This window comes from Athalia rosae, chromosome 5, assembly GCF_917208135.1.
Source record: "Athalia rosae chromosome 5, iyAthRosa1.1, whole genome shotgun sequence".
Taxonomy (NCBI): domain Eukaryota; kingdom Metazoa; phylum Arthropoda; class Insecta; order Hymenoptera; family Athaliidae; genus Athalia; species Athalia rosae.
This window is the reverse complement of record NC_064030.1, coordinates 7,660,631-7,668,955: the sequence shown is the minus strand read 5'-3', so window position 1 is coordinate 7,668,955 and position 8,325 is coordinate 7,660,631. Positions and strand designations below refer to the sequence as shown.

Genomic DNA, 8,325 nt, shown 5'->3' with positions numbered 1-8,325 from the left:
ACCTGTTGCCTATTCTCATAGCCAGTACCGCGGTGGCTATGGTGATCGCTGCAGGTGTTTTTCAAGCATAAATATATCTTCGGTTAATTTGGTGTGTGTCCTTCGTGAATTTTTTGTCCGTTGAATATTCGAAAATTTTGAATATTTTAACAGTCATGCAAAACGGTTACCCGGCGTTGCGTATAGCTCGACTAGTTACCTATAGCTATGGCATGTAATAATGAATAGATCTATTCTCTCCTCGATCGTTCGCTTCGAAGCATCACTATACGGGTTTCTTATAATAGTCAACATTGTACAAAGATCAGTGGCCGTTTCGCGAGTGTGTGGTGTCGAGTTGATCTCTCCTTTTATGATTCTACCATTTTATTTGAGAACGAGCGTAATTTCACTTAGTGCTCGGACTTAAATCCGTTTACATTTAATAAATTTTAATAAACGAAAATATACTCTGTACCCGGTTCTTTGTTTCCATTACGCTCTACGCTTATAACCCGTGGGTTGTTATTATCGTTTTTCCTCCGAGTTACCGCTGCATGTTACGGAGATGAGTGAGTGCGCCTAAAAGGCTCAACAATTATGTTGGATACGACGATGGTTATTTCTACCTGTGCAGGTGTTCGTTACTCCTAGTGGTCTAGCTGCATCCTTTGAATCAGTGTTCTCAATTCGAACGTAAGTGGAGTCGGTAAATTTTCGAGTTGTGAAATCATTGTGATCTTCACCGAAGTTCTTCTCAAAAAATTTGCCTCAGGTAAGTGTGCGATGAACCGTTCTCTTCGTTAGAATTCGAATTTGCAAGTGATTGCAACGCACAGCTTAGCTATTGAAATTTCCACATCAAACTTCCTGTTTCGACTGAAAACCGGGGCGCACCTTCCTCAGGAATACTTCTTTCTATTGTTTGATTACGTAGTTTTGAACCGGCTGTGCAGGAGCTTGGCAAGTCAACCGACAAACTCTTCGGCGATTGTCGTCGACTGACTCATTCCAAGATCAACTTGGAAAAGCACACATGGCGCGTGGAGCGCGTAGCATGTTGCGTGGGCGTTCCTCGTTCGCCCGCATTCCCCCGCGTATTTCTATTTCAAAGATTATTATGCTCGTATCCCGAGACCTCGATGTCGGATCACAATGTCTCTTATTTTCCGTAGAAGCTCCGGCATAAGTTTCGTATAATTAGCGATACGTGTGTCACATCTGTACGACGCACACGTACGGATGTAACAAACGAAGTACATCGATTGCAGGTAGAACAATTGATGAAATGTTTCTATGGTACGACACTCGATGAATATAATAATATAATAATTACCGACGAGGACGTAAAGTTTGATAAATTTTATGAAATATAACGGAACGTTTTATTTTTGTTAACAATACGATCGCGATATGAAATTGTTCCCACGATGTTTCATCTTAGGAAGAAACGGTAGTTCTAACTAAGATTTTAATTAATACGTAATGTTCCATTGTTTTTTTCTCTCGTATAGGTCAATATTATGGGATGGTGATTTGAATGAAGCGAGACCAGAAATACTGGGGATGAGAACGGAAGATGCAACGCTGTAAGGCTGAGGTGAGTGCCCGCCCTCTTTGGAATGTTGTGTAGGCTTGTGGACTGGGAGAAAATAAGAAAGAGAGGGCGAGAGAGAGAGAGAGGGCATAGGAGAGAGAAATATCCAAAGTGAGATAGGTAGACAACTCCGAGGGAGAAGAGGATAGAATGAGAAAATGAGAGGAAGAAATCATGTAGATCTATCAAGTGGGATACCGCGATCGATCGGAACAACATGTTGCGATCATTTTTCGTCCCAAGATAAACTTTCGCACCCCTCGCGATTTTTCAGACAACTGTCGTACAGACCTCGCGACATATTGGGGGCGAAATGTCCATGGGGAAGTGAAGTGGGTTCGATTTGGTCTTAAAAATCCTATCCACCCTACGGTGAACTCGTTTGCAATCGAGTGCCATTTTCGCTATACCATTTCAATTATTTCATTTCCAGTATTTTCCCCTTTAGAAAGTAATGGAGTAATGATAGATGAAGCTGTGAGTTCACATTCCATATCACTGATCTCGTTCAACATTAACTGCTTTTCAAATAATTAAAACGCAAAAGTTTTCCCTCCCCTCGGTAGATAGAGAACGAACTTTTAGTGTCCCCGTGCAGTTACAGTGCAGTGCAATAGTAGCTAGCTGGCGGATATGCGCGGTCGCCGGGTCCATCCATGAGATATTCGATCTATACGGGCGTGGTCCACCGACCCGTGGTTGCAGCTTCCGTTCACGGGGATTCGATCACCGCCGCGTTGTCACGGTCGAGAGATATCCCCGTTTTACGGAAAAAGTAATAATTTCAATGATAATGATATTCGGAACGGCGATATCATTTTTTTTTATGGGAGATGCTACGTGAATAGAATCACCTACTAACCGATCAACGAAGAACGAGAGGGCGGAAAATTTAGCGGCGATGTTATACTCATCAGAGTTAGGGTGTTTCCAATTTTCTCGCACGAGAGAAGTTCAATTGCTTGCTCAACCTGAACTTCAGATATAGACCCTTAATTAATTGAAAGGTTACCCACCTGATACCTAGCTTATATACCTTCCCATCTATAAACTAATTGCTACGGAAATCATTTACGGACACGCGGTATTTATTCCGGAGGAATATGTAATAACGAGAATTTGGAATTTCGTATCGCCGACGCAGATGCGAAGGGGGAACGAAAAATTTTCGGCCGTTCGCATTCGGTTTTCAAATCACTCGCGCTATTGTCATCATTCGCGACGCGCATAGTTTCCGGTCGGTTGAGTTATCGCACTTCATTGTCCCGTACAACGTTTCACGCCCGTCTGAAGAATGATAACAAAAATAGTTGATATAAATTAATCGTATATTGTACCGTAGCAAGCAAGCGTCGAGCAGTCGACGGTTTTATTTGTATTTCATGCAGCTGAATAAAATTAAGCGGCGTTGTTTTTCATCCGTAGAACTGATTCACGTTCAACGGGCTTATTAGTTCCAATTGAAACGCTGGTCGACGAGCAATGAAACGTTGGGAACGTTACACGGACCTCTTCAATCGCGAGATGAGAGGAAATAATTTCAAGGGAAGATGAAATGCGTCTCCGGCCGAAAGTTGAATGGTTTTTTTTTTTTTTTTTTAAGTAACTGCGGGTTACAAAATAGAAAATTTTTAGTACCGTCTGCGTAGCTATTCGATAGGCGAGTAATTTCAGTAGGCGACGTGTATACGCGTCTCTTGGCGCTACCGGAAATTCCGTAATTAGATACTTTTTTGAAAAAAAAAGGGAACGAAAAAAAAACAGACAAGAGGGGGGGAAAATTGTTTTCCACTCGTCGGGATCTCGATTCTATCTCTTTATCTGCAACAGGATGAGAAATGACGTGGATGGAGTTCACTGACAATCGAATTTCCTCGAGAATTCAACCGAGCTGGCGTTTATGCGCTTGAACAGTTGCAATATCGTTTGAAAATATGATAGTATACGCTATGTAAGAGGTTAAAATTGAGAAAATGCAGTAACTGCACGTATACGATCCGGATATCGACGATATTCTGACGCTCCGGGGTATTCCTTTCCGACGAACCAAAAGTTTTCAAATTTAATGAATTTCGCGTGATTTTTTGATTTTTATAGGGGTTTCCTTTCTCCAGTGCAGTAATACACCGAAGCCTGGTGCCGTAGCGAATAGAAATCCTATTACAGGTCTCAACGCGAATCCGTGACGATCATTTCCTCCAGCTCCGCGTTTACCAAATGATTATCCGATCTCCGCTGTTCCTACTCGGAGCTTATCGTTAGCTGCGTCCCTGAGCAGTGCAGATCGTTAAATCGCGGGGGACTCGCGATCCGCGCCAAGGACGGTTTTATAGTCATAACGCTTGTTTAATCCTATTCAGAACTAGCGAGAGTCTTCCTACGTTGAATTGTAAATCTGGTTGATCGGGAGAAGGGGCTCGTGATCGTCTGCGAGTCACGGTAACGTTCGGCAATAACTTCATCGCCTGGTATTTCCAGCTGGTTGAGGTGGTTATCGCGAATCGATATCAACGTTGCGGAGGATCCGCACCGTTTTCCAATTCTTTTTCCAACCCTTCCTATCGCCCATCCAAAATTCAACGGCGTTCGCTGTACCGATAATATGTGTGAGTTGAATTTTTAAATCCTATAAAATTTCCGCGATTTTACGAAATTATTGAACGTCCGTTTCGGTTCTAACGATCGCAGAGATTTAAGTAGACTGTGAAGTTCGTTCGGACGTAATTTCGAAGATGACTCGTCACAGTGGCTCTTCGTGGGTTTCAATAGCCGAGCGGTTTCGCAGGAATTGAAATTTCGCAAATGAATTCGGAGGTTGATTTTTATCTCAAATCATGGCGGGTTTCGTCAGCCGAGCAGCTCGTCGGTTCTTCGATCTATTCTCGCGTTCGAGTTCGGAGTACAACGTTGCGTAGAAATCAGGTCATGGAAGGATTTGGGAAATACATGTATAAGCGGATCGTTGACTTATAACTCGAGAGAATCGAAGGCAATTCAACGAGGTATATTGGCACCGGAAGATATTGGAAAATCAGTGTACCCTTGGGCAATGAAAAAGACGTTGGTAAATGACTACCGATACATCGAGCACACCGTAGCGATAGTTCGGTGTCGATATCGTATCGAGAACAATACAATTATATTGGTTTTGTAAATTTCCTGCTACTCCATCGTGCAAACGAATCCGGGTATCCTAGTTCAAATTTATTCAGCGCAGTGCGATTAACAATTATTGAATTTAATTACATTTGTAATTAAATTCGCCCGCGCTTATCATTCCCAGTTCGTATGTACGTATAATAATATTAAAAATTCTTTTCACGTATATTATATTCAAAAGTCGTCAAATATTTCGTTCGCATATAGCGCATTAACGACTGATTGGTTTTTCATCCGCTTAATTCAACATACTATACTCCTATATAACTAATTCATTTCGAATCGTTCTCCCCGACTCGCGCATGTTCCGCACTTCTGCTCAAAAATCGGAGTAGCGAAAAGTGGAAACTGAACAAAACGTGAATTTTCGATTTTAATTTTCTCTACTCCTTTCCATCCCAAAAATCCGACACTCGAGCGCAGACGGTGAATGACGGCGGCGTGGCGCCAACAGATCTTTTTGGTAAACGATGCGCGATCAGCCGCGAAAAATAGGTGCGATGACCGTGAAGTGGTCGCGCTGGTAGTTTGAATCGGTGACTCGGCGTTACGGTCTGCCAGTGGTCTGCGCGCGTGTCCGTAACGCCGTTCTAATGCTAATCGCCCTCGGAGCTCCACCGATTTTTCTCCACAATTTGTATTGGCATCATTTTTTTTCCACCGAATTTTCCGTTCCGCAAGAGGAACGTATAATATCGCATCGGATCCGCTCTCGTTCGCCTCACGTATTCCCTGAGCTCGCTTCCCGATACACCTGATCGTACACACACACGGGCCAAATTTCGCAATCCCTCCTACCTCAGCTTCAGACGTTCAGACAAATCAAAATGTCGAGCGGGGTGAGAAATTACCGCTCCAGGCTTCGAATTCGTTTACGCGAATGTGACTAAACGTCACACGTTACGCCGTCGGTCCCGCGATTAGATCTTTGACACCGCGACGTACCCACGTTATAATTTCAGCCAAGTTTCCGCAACGTGTACGGGGCTCCGTAGAACTTCCCTTCGCAAAATTGATTTACGGTAAAAATAATAACGACGATTTTTCTGCATCGTTTTTAAATTTATATTTTTCTTAAAAATGCACGAGCCATACATTTTCGAGTTGCTCTCCTGTACCGCGATTGAAATCGTTGGATATACATCGCGAAATTTACGAAGCGTAAAAAATGACGAATATCCGTATTGAGGTGCTGGGTCACTCGAGCATGTAACATAAACTCGACCCCGTGGAGGAGAGAAAATCGACGATGAAAAAAGAAGTGAAAAAAGTGAAAATATATCGGGGTATATTTTCTGAGCGTAAATAAGATTTGATCTCGTATTTTAGAACGTTTAAAATATAGAACCACTCTGTGAAATGGGAAGATGTGCTGCGAGGTACTGCTATTACACGTATGAGGGACTGCGGGAGGTGAATACGGAAATTCGTACGATCCACCACCGCCGTCTTTTAGCTACATAGAAATGTACATACGCGATGCACGTACACGCGTACACCTACGTGCGCGGTGTCCTCCTGTATCTTACACTCAACTTACACGCCCACCTTCTTTTCCGCATACTTACGACCTGCATGTCCTATATAATACACCTAAATAAATAGGTGTAAGGCAGATCATACATCCGTAAACGTACGTACGTATCCCATAACACGTGTCTCGCGTCTACCTACCTGTCCCCCCGTGTATTTCGAGTATACGGCGTAGGAAAGCTCTCGCGATATAACGCTCGCCCGAACGATCTATGCGGGGTGGGTATATCTTTCAGATCGTGGGTTTGAAAATGCACTATCCCGCTACAAGGTAAATAAATGTATAGGATATGTGTACCCAGTGAACGCTGTTTCTTTTTATCTACGGAGTCGCTTGAAACTCGTATTCTTTTTTTGATCAATTTTTATATCCTTCCTTCTTCTTTTTTTTTTTTCGTCATTTTGGTCAGGCGGAGGTATTCATCCGAACAGTAATCGCCGAATCGCGGTTAACGATAAGTTCGGCGAAGTTTAATTCACGTTCTTATCGAACTAATAGGTAAGGAAAAGAGGCAGGGGGATGATAGTAGATAGGAGATACAGCGTGAGATGAAAGCTTGCGACAAGATCGTAAGGGCTGGCAGAGAATCCTTTTATAGAAAAGCTCGTTATTAGCTCCTCGAGTAAATCGTCTCTAAAGTTCGCTCTTCGGTATAAAACGTCACTGTCCATTACCGGGAGTGTTTTTAACGTCGATAGAAATCGAGAGACCGGAATCGCGAATATTTCATCGATTCACGATTTTCGCTTCCTCCCCTACACTTCGTCTCAATTCTGTTTTTTTTTCTCTTTCGCACATCCGTACAAACTGTTCATATTTTTCTATTTCCCTCGTACATTCAGCGAAGTGTCTTCCATCCAGCTCGTAATTCCCGAGTCACATTATCAATCGGAACCGCCGAATGTGGGCGTTACAACTTTCATTTCTCTACCGTTGAAATAAAATTAAAAAGGAAATCTTTTTAGAGTGCTCGAGTACAGAAATTTAATTAGCCTGTGCACTGCCTGCAGTTTCCTCCCCCCCTCGAATTCTATGTACGCGCATATATACCATTCGAGAAATGTGCGCCTGTTCTGAATACCGTCTCTGTGCTCCGGTTAACCGGAGGTGAAAAAGTTTCTTCCGACAAACGTTAAATTTCATTTGATTATTGTTTTTTTTTTTTTGTTTTTTTTTCTGCAGCGGGTGCAATTCGATCAAATTTTCGCGATTCAATTCGTTCGTTGCGCGATGTAACAAATGCTCGTGTACGTAGAATGTACGGCGTGAAGAGCTGCGTCGAATAATTACGAGAATATCATTTCCATAAAATTGCGAATATAATCACGTTATAAAATCCCGCTTGTTACGGATAACCATAGACGCGCGTTGACTGTACAACACGTCACGGTGTGAAACTAAATCACAAACAATACGGGGGGGGGGGGCTAGATATTCCGTTTATTTCCGGATGCGTGCCAGTCGCGTATAGGTATGTACCCGCACTCTCCGGTTATGCCCATTACGACGTCGGATCCGCCGCACATGATTCCGCACGAAGCGCAATCATTTTGATCGATTTATTCGCAAATAGTCACCGCGCTTGTCACCGATGCGAATAGGCCGTCGTTGTTACACGGGCGGACGAAATTGCGTAGCTCGCGATTCAATCGGCACAAATATTCAGCCGCACATACCCATATTCGAAAATTATTCCGCACCTGCACATCCCGGTTCGCGTAAACGCTCACACATTTACATCCGTTGATTTTCTACGCGGCGGCAACGTGCAATCGCCTCGATTGCGGATGTCTGCCGCCTGCGTGGATGCAATAGGTGCTCGCACACATTTTCGAATCAACGGAGTCCGGATCGAGCGTATAGGGGCGAACGAATCGTCTTTGGATCCTTTGGTCGCGATTGGTGCAGCGGCAACGGCGGCGGTGCGGGTCTTTAAACCCGGAACTGTAATCGTTGTTGTCCGTCTTCCACGAGCTGCATTATTACGCTCAGTACGCTAACAATGGTAAACACATGTTCTTTTCTTAACTGTAACTTGCGTTACTCTCGTAGTAAC

The 8,325-nt window shown here is 43.4% G+C and overlaps 1 protein-coding gene across 1 annotated transcript in view; it reads left to right on the top strand.

Annotated features, from left to right (window-relative positions):
* The first annotated feature begins 103 nt into the window (after nt 1-103).
* The window catches only part of LOC105685860, a 165,816-nt gene continuing 157,594 nt past the window's right edge, over nt 104-8,325 (top strand). Inside the window, exons 1-2 of the mRNA XM_048655454.1 lie at nt 104-754; nt 1,494-1,579. The gene's annotated coding sequence lies outside the window, so the exon portion shown is untranslated. The remainder of the gene's footprint in view (nt 755-1,493; nt 1,580-8,325) is intronic.